At 49.1% G+C, this 13064-nt stretch overlaps 1 pseudogene; it reads left to right on the plus strand.

Annotated features, from left to right (window-relative positions):
* Window positions 1-4539: 4539 nt before the first annotated feature.
* LOC112469527 lies at window positions 4540-6687 on the plus strand (annotated as a pseudogene).
* The last annotated feature ends 6377 nt before the right edge of the window (window positions 6688-13064 follow it).

Raw genomic sequence — 13064 nt, forward strand, 5'->3', positions numbered from 1 at the left:
AGAACCCAGATTTCTTGAGGCCCATCCAGCCCCTGGGTACTTTCCACTAAGTCTTGATGCCTGCCAACTTGAAATCACATCAAAAATATTCTTTAGTCTTAAAACTTGCTTTGAATAACTTGTAGTTATTCAGAATGAAAAACTATTTGAGAAAATCAGCAAAATATCATAAAGTTGGTAAAAAATAAAACTGCTCTTGGAAAAGATAGTAAAGTTCAAGTCTGATTTCTAAGATGAAATATTAAATCCAAAGCAATCTGGTCTCGGTCTGCTACTTTATTAAGTCTCCTTAATTAGTAGTGTCCAGTCGACAGGCCCCTCACTCATATCGCATGTCCTTATGCCACTCCTCCTATCCTTCTCCCACCTGCCCCAAACTTCTCCATCCCTGGAAAACTAGTGCCTGGTTAAAAAAAATGAGACATTAAGACATTATTGTTAGTTTAAAACATTTTTAGAAGTTAGAACAGTGTGGTAGTTAAAAGCATGGACTCTGAAGTCAGACCTGGACTGAAACTACAGTCTTATCATGAACTAACTGTGACCTTTTGAAATTCACACAATCTCTCTGTGCCTCAGTTCCTTATTTATAAAATATGGATACTGAAACTTCTCGACTGGGATGATTGAACAGGATATCACACAGGAAGCTTGTGGCATGGTGTCTAGTAGCTACTTATTTATAGATATTTATACCCCGCCTTGTTCTATAATCAGTACTACCTTTATTCTGGTCATCTTCCTCATCACTGTTACGGTTAACAAATTTCCAGCATTTACAATCTCTCCCCATCTCTGGTCAGAGAGTTTAAGAAGGTAGCTGGAGCAGACGACTCTGGTAGTGCCACCTGGGAGAAGGACAAGCTCTATAGCTAACACAAAGGGTCAGGTAGGTGCATTGGTGGCCCCTTGAAATAGCAGATGACATACTCAGCTCCCTGAAGGCAGAGTCTAGACAAGATGACCCTTGGAGAGGAAGCCAGGAGGATATAGTGTAGCTGGGGCACCAGATGGTGAACCAAGGCCCAGCCCAAGGATGCAGAATGAAACAAGTTTTGCCTTGGTTCTTGCTCTCACTTCCGTTCTCTTATGTTCTGTCTTCTCTTCTGCGTCTTCACTGTGTTCCCTCTTAGGCCCAGTGCCAGCAGGTTGAAGAAGGCCTCCTGACTCCAATGGGGGTGTTGTGAGGCGTGCCTCAGACTATTTCAGGCTGAAATCTCAAGTTCTTGCTGTGTTCCTTTCCCAGGGAAATGTGCACATTGCCCTCTATCTGGCTGACCCTTCTGCCACCTTCATGTAAGGACCTTTGTGATTCTGTCAGGCACACATGGATAATCCAGGATAATCTTCCATCTCAAAATCCTGAATTGCATCTGCAAAGTCCCTTTTACCATGTAAAATAACATGATTCCAGGGATTAGGACGTAGACATTTTCAGGGGGCCATTATCCAGCCTACCACAGAGGGGCAATGCTTGACCCAAAATAACATACTAATGATGGAATTTCAGGCAATCATATAAGGGAGTTTTGTTGTGTTTCGTATTATTCTTTATACAAGTGGCATTTCTATTTTAGAGCAGAATGACAGTGGAGCAGGCCTCACCCAGAGAAGTCAGAGTCTTAGGCAAGGCTGGACCCTCCCCAGGCTCAAGCTGACACAGCTGGCTCCGCTTCTCTCTCGCCTCTGCTAGGAGCCTCTGGGGCTCTGGCTTCAACTTGAGTCAATCTCCTCCTGCAGTTGACCACATTCTCCTGGTACCAGGAGCCAGGCCAGCGGAGGGGCTGCCAGAGCCTCCTCTCGGCCCTGACCCTTCCACTCTGAGGACAGTGGAGAGGGTCGCACCCTCAGGTCACAGTTGAAAAGTCAGGAGCTTCCTCTTCTAGGACCCTTCTCCCCTCTCCGCCCGCTACCTTCCATGCTTCCTCCCAGCCCCTGACCTCTAGCTGCCCTGTCTGCCTGTCTTATCTGGTGATTAGAGCATTCTTTTGTCGGCCCCTGTAGGGAACATGCTTTGCCTTTTAAGAGGATTTAGGGAGAGGACAATGATTAACTCATGAGTGACTCATAAATGATGGGGTTTTAGGCCCAGTAAGAGATAGCAAAGGGAAGGAGTGACCATCCCAACTTTTCCTCTCATCTGACCATCCCTGCTGTCTCTAGGTAAGACTTGCCACCAGGAGGATTTGGGCCTTTGGGGAGCTCTGGAATGTCTTTTCTAATGAGGTTTGGGGGAGGTGTCTGGAGCCCCTCCCTCAGTATAGAGACCTCCCGGTTTCTCACCTCTCCTCACCCTTAGATCCTAAGGGCCAGGGCTTTGTTCCCAGACATGGTATGGTCAGAGGAATGCTTTGACAACCAGGACTCTCCCAGAAACTCTCTCCCTTATACACACACACTGCTGCTGTCCTTAAAGGGAGTAAAAACTCTGATAGAGGCATTATCTGGAGTTTTGGAGTGTGCTTGCCTTCATGCCGAGGACAAGGGTGATCCTGAATGGGGCAAGAATGGATTGCTCAGCTCTAATCAAGGCAGTGTCCACTCAACCACCAAATCCTTTGTTAAGCACCTACTGTGCACTCAACCTTGCGCTGGACCCTTTGAGAAGGAGCTGCCCCTGTGTTCCAGGTGCTACAGCCCAGTTGATGAGCCACAACTACCACCAATAAACTATTCACTTACTAATTTTTCCACCCAGCAAAACTTTATTGCACACCAGCTGGGCGCCAGGCCCTGCTGGGTCCAGGAGTGGGGAAAGGTGGGAAGAAGGATAAGAAATGGCCTGTCCTGGAGTGGAGGGGTTCCCAGTGCTAGGCTGGGTTTGTGAGTTAGCATGGCAAGTGGCTAAAAGCAGGTCAGTGCCTGTGCTGGTGATAATGGCAGTGAAGGCAGGAGGACAGGCGGGCTTTGGCCCAACAAGGGCCTATGAGGTGGCGCTTTGCCAACTCCCCCTGTGGAACTGGGTCCTGGCCAGCACCCCTGCTGGCTCCACTCCCAGGCCAGCATTGAGGCACCCACCCCTACCCCCAACATCCCCTTCTCCTGGCAGGTGGCCCTGCCTCCTGCCCACTCTCCTCCTAAACCTGTCCTTATAAGGCTACCCACTCAGGAGACGTGCATTCTGTGTCCTCTGGGAAGTTGCCCACACAACGTCATCTGCTATTTTACTGCTCAAGATTTTTAACCTATGATTTTTTTGTCATTAAGAAAATGTTTTCAGGCTAAGCAGAGACATTAACTGGGTGCTGGGTGAGGGCAGAAGGATGGAGGCCAGGGAGCTGGGGAACCAGGGACCCAAGGCACGGCTGAATCACAGATTCTAAATACCCTTAGCAGCTGAACAATTCCACGAACCTCAGCAGGTACTGTGCTAGACACAAGAAGAGATGGGGGTGGGGAGGCCCTCTATCATGGGGACAGACAGCTCATAAGCCACAAATTCTGGTACAGTTAAGGTGACCTCTGGGCAGGCATGAGATCCCACACTATGGGAGCTTGAGCCAGGCTGAGATATCAGCCTCAGTCTGGCACTAGGCACAACTGAGCCAGGCCTTGCAAGGTGGGCAGGAGTTCTTTCCATGGAGAAGCAGAGGAAGGACATTCCAGGCGGCAGTCATCAGGCATGAGATAATATGGGGCAAGAGGGAGAATGGGGAGCTCTTCAGTGTGCCTGGAAGGTGGGGTCTGGGCCTTCGAGAGTTTGGACTTGATGCTGCAGCCCGGGAGCAACAGAATGAACACAGTGGAGCAAACAGGAGTAACACAAGGGAGACCATGGTGGTTATCTGGCCATCTACCTAGAGCCTATTTCTCCTTATTCTTAAGTGACACCTGGTAAACTTGGAGGGATTACCTTTCCTGTCACTGTGGGCCACCTTAGTGTGTTGTCAATCAAAGTGCCCTGTCCTCCCCTGGGCACATGTGATCCACACAGAGTCAGACCGACTCTGGCATGTAACCTGGAATCTTGAGCACACTCATTCAGGCTGTGGCCTCAGAGGGACTATAAACAGTCCCTGCTGCTGCAGACTCTTGCTGCTCAGTTAGTCCTTTCTCAGCCAGGTGTGCTGGTCTTCCCAGGGCACCTGGAGCTACCAAAGTCCTTTTAATAGAATCCTCTTCTCCTTTAACTGTGCTGACAATCAAAGCCCCCTGCTGGATGCAATGACAGAACATGAGTAAAGACAGTGACCAAATGGGACCTATGTCCTGTCATCCCTGGAACCTAGAGAAAGGTGTAAGACAGTAAAGCAGGATGAGGAAAAGTTGACTGCCAAGGAGCTTGGAAGTCCTGGTTCTCACTTCCAGGAGTTATCTAATCAGAGATAATTCCTGGTCCTATAACTGCCAAGGGGCTGCCTCTTTCATCCCATCTTGAAGCCCCGGGGGCAGGGACTGAATCTGGTTTGTCTCTCTGCTCCTCCTCCAGTCCCCTTTCCCACACAGCTTGTGGTTAGAGGAAGTTCTCAGAAGTGTTTGCTGAATGAAGAGGAAAAAAGGAAGGGAGGGAGGGAGGGAGGGAAACCCATGAAAGGAAGCCCTCTGAGGAGTGGCCCATGTTAAAAGGTACCTGGCTTCCAAAGAGGTTTCGCCCAACTGCCAGGTGAAAGATGCACCAGAAGGTATTAAGGGAAGCCCTGGGTAGTTGGGATGACACCATCAGTGAGATGACTTCAAGAGACAGAGGCCGCTATGGCCCATTCCTTACTGCCCGGCCTTGCAGAGCCTGGAGGGACCACAGTGCTGGGACTGGAGTACACAAGAGCCCCTGGTGGCTGCAGGGAGGGTCCTGGTGTTAATCTGCACAAGGGCCCTTAGTGTCCTATGGGAGGGACAGAGGTCCAAGTTGGTTCATGACCCCTGAGATGTGCCCTTTTGGGCAGCACATGGCCCCTTTTTGATGGCAGCAGGGCTGAGCAGAGACAAGTGTGGGTCACTATCCCTGAGCAGGCCAGAAGCAGTGACCACACTCTCTGTGATAGACCAGGCTGAGCTATAAGGAGGGGGGGTGGGTGCTGCTGGTTAAGAAAGCCACTACCCCTTATTCTGAGATGAGGAGCTTTGCTCTGTCCGCCCCACCTCAGGCCATGTGGGGGCAGGGGCCAAGGAGATTGTTTAGTGGCAGTCGAGAGCTATTTTCAGGGTTCAAGGTAAGTTACTGCTTCTGAAGATAAGAGAAGCATTTTGAGCTCCCCCTGGGTGCAGGGCCTTCAGTTACAGGGGGTAAGGCCCAAGAATCATAAGGATGATACTCTCTCAGTATCTGGTGAAAGGACTCACATGCCTGCCCCTTTACCTGACCTGTCCTATGCCCCTAAGATGGTATAAAATCGAGGGATTATATTCTGGAGATGATGTCTAACCAGGAAGAACGATGGAAGATGCTTTTAAGGCCAAACCCCCACTTTTGGGCTCCCAATCGCAGCATGTAGTCATTAATTGCCTTCTTCATCTGAAGCCAGACCAATTGCTACTGCCAAGATAAGCCGCCACCCTCACCTGAGGATAGAGAACTTTCTGCTTTATGGACACCTGAGGGCTGGGCACTGTCCAAAGCTCCTTCTGTATACTATCTCGCTTGCCTCTGCCTCCCAACAGCCCTCATTGACAGATGCCATCTGAGGCTCAGAGAGGTAAACAGCTGCCCAAGATCGTGGCGAGAGAGGTATGAAGGCCTCGGGCATGCTGGGAGACTACAAGGTGGTGGGCACTCCTGCTCACCCCCAAATGCCACACGCTACCCCTCTACCACATGCGCCTAACCATGTTGTTGCCAGGTCTCGCTTTCTGGTACTATATGTCTCAGCTAAAGAAGATGAAGAAATCTTCAGGGGAAATTGTCTACTATGGCAGATGTTCGAGAAATGCCTCCTGCGAGTGAAGAGCTTTGGCATCTGGCTGCACTACAACTCCTGAAGTGGCACCCACAACATGTGTCGGGAGTACTGTGACCTGACTACTGCAGGTATTGTCACCCAGTGCTTCCAAGACATGGGGGCCTGGCACTGTGCCTGTGCCCACCCAATACAGATCATGAAGGTGGAGGAGATTGCACCCAGCAAGTGCCACCGACCGGCAGTCAAGCAGTTCCACAACACCAAGATCAAGTTCCCGCTGCCCTGCAGGGTCCTGCATTGTCCGCACAAGCCACACGCTTCACCACCAGGAGGTCCAACACCTTCTTTTAAATGCAGGGCCTCCCTGTCCCCTGGTCCGCTCAAATAAACTCCTTGGTAAAACTGGGGTGCTCAGAAAAAAAATCCAGAAAGTCTGAGCTAGAACCTAGAGCATCCCAATTCCCTTCATCATAGGCCTGCACATGTGTTCCCTCATCTGACCACATAGCAAACGTGTGCACCAGACATGGGCTATCATCTTCAGTGACAGATGCAAAGTGAGGCTCAGAGAGGTAGTGCAGCCAGCCCCAAACCGCCCAGCAGATGGGTGGCAAGGCTGAGCATGGAGTGAGGATCTCAGGGCTCCTTCTGTGTATCTTGTAAAACCCCTGGTTAGATCTGGTAAAGGCCAGGTCTGGCCAGGGCAGTAGAGAACCAGGTCCTAACTAGTAGTGGGGTCTGCAGACCTCCCTGGTCCCCCCGTCCCCCACCACTTGGGAGAGGGCAGAATAAGTTGTGCTTCCTGGAGCGCATGCATCTGGTTCTGTTTCCATTCCCAGCCACTCCTCAAAGAGCTTTAAAAGGTCACTTTTTTCCCCTCAATTTCAAGTGGCTTAGGAGGCAAGGCCCTAGCTTCCGGTCACTGAGGTACCACCCCTTCTGGTAAGACATTCCTCTGGTTCCCATCACTGTGTAATCAGGCCAAGGCACTGAGAAAGATATTTTCAGTATTCCTTGCTGTGCCCAAACTGAACCACTCAGTGACAGATGCCCAGAGAGACGAGGGCCAGAGGGGACAGGGCATGTATCTTGGCAGGAAAAGAGATGGCATGCTCAAATTGGGTCATTACAGGAGGAACGAAGAAAGAGGCTATCCACAAAGGATGGAAGGCTACTATAGGGGTAACACTAGTGACAGTGGGGCTCTCACCTCACCTATACCTGGAGTTGGGGACACCACCACCTGGAGACTGAGAGGGCTGTACAGAAAGGGCCACCTGACAGGAGCTGTGACTCTGGATAGTAGTTAAAAAAAATAAGTCAGTATAAGTCAGCCCTGCAGGGAGGGAGCCAGGAACGAAGTCCCCTGACCACCCACTCCTCCCTACCTTACCTTCTGCTGGAGCCCCCCATTGAGAGCCAAGGACAGAAAGCCCAATGATATAACCCAGAAGGGCAGCCTCCTGGGGCACAGAGCAGATGGAGAGAGTGGATCTGGAGGAAACAGACAGGAGCCATACAGCATAGGGCAGGGTGAGGGGCTTGCTACTGGAATGTGGGAAGCATGGTATCTGTCTTCCATATTTAGCACTTCAAATACTTGCTATGGCTCCCCACTTCCTACAGAGTGAGGCCCAAGTTCTCAGCCTGGCATTCAAGGTTCTTCATACTCAGACTCCAACCAACCTTCCTACTGGGAGAGCTATAGGTACTTCACACAATCTATCTGCACAATTTCTGCATAAGGTAAATCTCATCATCAGCAGCATTTTACACAAAAACCAGTTTGCCCAAGATGACACAGCTGGCAAATGATGCAGCTGGAATATGAACCTAGGTCCCCTGTCACCAAAGCCAATGCTTACCTGTTCTGCCGTCCTGTCTCCTCACTCAGTGGTAAGTGCATGGACTGCAGGGGTGAAGTGCAGCTCATTCAACCTGTGCCTGCTTCACAGAAAGGGTCTCAATAAAGCGGGGAAGGTGAGAATTAAAGAAGAGGAAAGTAGAAAGGTAGATGGAAGGTGAGCATAACATATGCTGGCCTCTAGGTTCTCATTCCACTCTCATAACACTCTCATAACTGTCAGAGCCAGGTTTTGACTCCAAAGCCAGCTGGTTATCTGGCAGGCAGAGCTGGCCTCTACAGAGTAGTGCCTACAAGATCCTCAGTCCTTTGTTTCCACCTTAACCCAATGCTACATCCCTCTTAGAGCACCTGAAATTCTCTGTGTTAATCACGTCTGGGGTTAGGCACATCTATGGAAGGCCCGTGTTAGAATGAAAATATGTTGCTGGAAAGAGAAGGATACTGGGCCAATGGCATCAGGCTGCCCTTAGAGTTGTCAAAATTTGTGTGTCGCGTGTACGTGTGTTGTGTGTGTGTGTGTGTGTGTGTGTGTGTGTGTGTGTGTGTGTGAGAGAGAGAGAGAGAGAGAGAGAGAGAGAGAGAGAGAGAGAGAGAGAGAGATTAATTCAAAGGGCCCAGGCACCCAAATACCAAATTAGGGAGCAACTCTTTTGTCTATATCTGCTGAATGAAAGCAGAGTGTTAAAAGAATGGAATACAAGAGGGATGAGACTTACTGGAAAAAATAAGGATGGAGGTCTGGAATTAGGAGGGCAGGCCTGATGGGTCACTTTGAGAAACCTCCCTCATAGGTATCCTGGAAGGTAGCACAAGAGGTGCAGCATGGTGTGGTGAGAAGAGGATTCTAGAACCATGCGTTTGAGCTTGGGGTGGTCTGCTGCATTGCTGTGTATCTCCAGGTGAGTTACTTGCCCCACTTTGACTTCCCTTTCCTCCCTGTAAAAAGAGAGGAGTTGGATGAGATGCTTACACCCTGCTCCAAGACCCTGCCGCTTTACAAAAGGCCCCCTTTTTGTTAGCTGCTGAGACCCAGGAGAGAGGGGCTCCCTCTGTTTGTGCTTCCCCACTCCAGCTAGGGCATAACCATGAGGGCTGCAGAGGACACTGCTGGGATGAGTCCTGGGATACCCGCTCCGTCAGGGTCCCATATCTCGTGCCCATTGACCTGCATGCTCTGAGGTGGCTTGTCTGCCCACAGCTGTGTCTCCCACCAGCACAGTTAATTTGCTGCTGTTCCTGGGAAGTGACAGCAACTTGAAGCAAAGCAATTAGGATGAAAAAGAGGCCCAGCTGCTTGGGGCCAAAGGAAAATAAACAGACCAGCCCTGTGTGTATTCCATGGCCAAGAGGAGCAATTCTTCACAGAGTGATTAGCACTTCCAATTCCAGTCTCCTCCCCTCCACTGAAGGCAGAGAAGTAACCTATGAGCTGCTGCCGACGCTTTCCAGAGCTTAGGGACCTGACAGCTCATCACCTTCTCGTGAAGGCCCAATCACCTGGCCACTCACACTCCCTGCAGAAATGATACTCTCTCCTCTGAAATCCAACAGCCTCTCTCTATGGGTTTTTCCTTTGATTGATCCATTAGTTCATTCATTCTTCCAACATCCATTGAGCACCATTCATTCGTTCATTCATTCAATATTTATTGAGCCCCTAATATGTTCTAGTCATTGTTCTGGGTTCTGGCTGATACAACAGTGAACAAACAGAAACCTGTGCTCTCAAAGAGTTCAGTTTTAGTAGGAGGAAGAAACAGTAAACGAGTAAAAATATAGCATGAGAGATGATGCTAGATGCTATGGAGGAAAGTGAAGCAAGAAAAAGAATGAGAGAATACAGAGAAGGGAGGGGTAGGTTTTAAGTAGGATAGTCAGGGAGGGCCTCAGAATGAAAGTGACATCTGAGCAAATGCCTGTAAGATGTGGGGACTGAGCCAGGTGACCAAGTGAGGGAGGTGTGCTCGGCAGAGGGACATCGTGCAAAAGCCCTGAGGTGGGAGTGTGCCCTGTGTGTCTGAATTTCAATGAGGCTCAGGTGAGTGATGAGGGAAGAAGTTAGAAAGGAAACGAGGCAGGGGATCCTGAAAGGACTTTGGCCTTCACTCAAGCAAGATGAGCCACCCAAGTGTCTGAGCGGAGGAGCAACAAGGTCTGGCTGGCATTTCATTCAGCTGGCTTTAGCTGCCACATGAGCAGATCGAAGGGAGGCAAGCTGGGAAGCAGGCCCTGGGTGAAGTGTGAGAAGGTCAGGCTTCTCCTGCCTCTGTCGGCCAGGCTAGATAAGCAGAACAGGATAATTTCCAGGGAGGGGCAAGCAGGACATCCAGAATCAGGATCAAGGAGACAGTTTGTGGACTACTGGATAGAGCTCCAGAGAGTTGGGCTGCAGGGCTGTCTTAGAGGTTCAGGAAAATGTGCCTTGCTGTGTTAAGTGCTCGCGCTCTCTCGCGTGCTCGCTCTCTCTCGCTCTCTCGCTCTCTCGCTCTCTCACTCTCTCTCTCTCTCTCTCTGTGTATGTATTTCTCTGGAAAGACAGACTTCTCAGAGTGGGCCTCTGGACTAAGACAGAGACATTTCTTTACCTGCAAACCAGGCGTGGTAACCATTCCTGCCAAGTGTGGCGTGTTGTGGGAGAAAATGGAGCCTGACCTGTGAGGCTAGAGGAGAAAGTGGGCTGGATTATGAAAACTTCCCCCATACTTCATGAGAGGAAAAGAGTAACTGTGAAAGTGTAAACACCCCCCAGGGCCTTAACCATTCATTAACACCCTTGTGAAGTGCGCTATTTGTCAGTCACCCAGCTAGATCCTAAGACAAGAGAACCAAAGACAGTGAATTTTCCTGTTGGAAGAAGAGGGAAAGGGCTGGGTGCTGTGAAGTGATGAACCCCAAGAAGAGATGCAGAGAGAAGGGTAGCAGAGGGGAGTGTTAAGGAGATGAGGCAAAAATACCCTATCTCAGAATGTCAGCCAAGCAGAAAGGCAGCAACAGCACGTGGCCCTGGGTTCAAAGCCAGGCTCTGCTACTTCCTAGTTGTGCCTCTTCCAATCTCATAACCTTTGGGTGTTTTGGGTTTTACGTTTGTTTGGTTTTTTGTTTTGTTTTGTTTTGTTTTTAAGAAGCGAGTGGGAGTGTTGCTGAGCTGCTTACCACTTAAAATTCTTACAAAACTTAAATAAGTCAACTGTGGGAAAGTTATCTGTGAACACTGTGTTATTATTATGCACCAAAGACATATCATATCAGAAAAGGCTGCTCTGGATCAAGGAATGACCAAACCTCAGGAGCTAACAGGCCCCATTTGGGCTGGTCCACGCAGCCAGCTGCAAAAGCTGACAAACACGAAGCTCTGTGGATTGAGAGAGCAAATGAGCTGATAGATCTTGAGATTGCAAATCTCTGGGTGGTCAGCACTGGAGTGAGCAAGGAGGAGAGCATTCTGTACTGTTACATAGGCAAAAGGAGGACTGTGTATCCTGTCAATGTCTTTCTGGGGAAGAACTGAACACCTGAGAGTTATATAATTCTCTAGAGAAATGTACCTTTGTTCTACAGTTTACTACTGATTAGGGTCCTGTATAAGTATGTATGCGCATGTAATTGGTGCAAAAGATTTTAGTTTAGTAGAGAACCACAAAAATCTGGTTTTATTGCCCTGTAAGACATTAACCATCTTCATTTCTTACCTTTGCAAACTTACTTCAATATGTCTTTTGCCATGAAATATACAAATATCAGTCTCTCAAATGCTCCTTTGATGAACCAGCTTTACTATTCTTCTGCTTCCCTTATTAATGAGTTAAATAATTCTCCGACATGTGATAAAAATTATACTTTAACAGAACCGAAAAATGAGGACTTTGCCATACTTTGGAATGGGCCTGTGGTTTTAGGCCAGTCACTCAGCCTCTGAGCCTTGCATATCTCATCTGCCACAGGGAGAAGGTACCCAACTCCCAGGGCTGAGGTAGGGCTGCAGTGGGAAGACAGACAGGAAGTACTTTGCACATCACTCACAGGATGCAAAAGTCAGGATTTATTGTTAGGACTCATCAGATTAGGCTATTTCAGAGCTATAAGGTCCCGGGCTTCTGGAGGCAGTGCTCTCCAAGGCTTGGGACATAGGTCAGGGGAAAAGGCAGCTAGGGCAGCCCTCACACTAGCCTCCATGTCCGGGAGGTGCCATGCTGATGCTGCTGATGCTGCACTCTCCAGCTGTGATGAGGCCAGGATTTCCCATGGGCCTCAGATCCTAGAGGATGGAGACCATTCAGGACCACTCAGAGAAGTCTGCCTAAGGGAATGGAAAGACTGGAGAGCTGGGGTGGGTGCCTGACCAGGAACTAGGAGGGACAAGAGTCTTCATCTGACACCAGGTCTCTAACTAGTGGCCTCTATAGCCTGGGTTCTTTCAGGACCTCATCATATTATTCTAGAAGAGGGAAAGTGCCTCAACTCAGTTAACAGCATAAGATCTCTGCACTTGCTATCTGCATATGTGCATGGCTACACACAGACACACACAGAATGAGGTCAGTCAGAGGTCCAATAAGCAATGCAGACAGCCAAGGTCAAAAACAGCCAATCCTGCACAGAGGAAATGGGTACAGAGCCAAAAGAAAGAGAGGAAGAGGAAAGGCATTCCAGGCTCGGGGAATAGCAGGAACAGAGGCTAGAAAAGAATTAACCTATAGAATGTGGGAGAAAGATAAGATGAGGCAGTTAGACCTGCCCAGGATTGGCTCATACCCTTGAATGACCTAAAGTCATGGAAGTTAATAGTCCACTTCCCCTGGGGCAATGGCAAAAAAAAAAAAAAAAATAGGCAAGGAGCTTACAACTGGGTTCCCCACTGCAGGTCCATATCCCATAAGAGAGTGTGGGAACCCTTTCTCCCTCACAAATCTCACTCCAGTTTCAGCTCAGTTGTTGTCTCTTCAAGCCCACCCAGCCTTGCCCCCTCCCCAAATGCCTCCATCCACAGCTGTTCTGCTTTAAAGGCTGGGTTCACAGAGACTGTTTCCATCTGCTTCATCCTTCCCAACTTCTCTTCTAAGCTCGCTTTCTGCCATGTGAACCTCCCCTTTCAGCAGCTAATTATCCTGCATGTCTTCTTCATATAGTTAGTACACTCTCCTTCCTGGAGTTATGTATTTTTCCTCTCCCTACTTTTCCTTTTGCCCTGATTTCTTCAGTAGTTTTATTTTTTGCATGGATCAAGACACATATAAACTTTCTGTTGTCCTATAACTGTTCTGTTAAGAGTTTTTCTGGGCTAGATGCTAAGCTTTGTGGACCTGTTTGGCAACTACAGACCACATTAGGGCTAGCGCTGTGCTGGGCACCCAGTAGGTGCC

The sequence above is a fragment of the Pteropus alecto genome, unplaced genomic scaffold, assembly GCF_000325575.1.
Source record: "Pteropus alecto unplaced genomic scaffold, ASM32557v1 scaffold86, whole genome shotgun sequence".
Taxonomy (NCBI): Eukaryota; Metazoa; Chordata; class Mammalia; order Chiroptera; family Pteropodidae; genus Pteropus; species Pteropus alecto.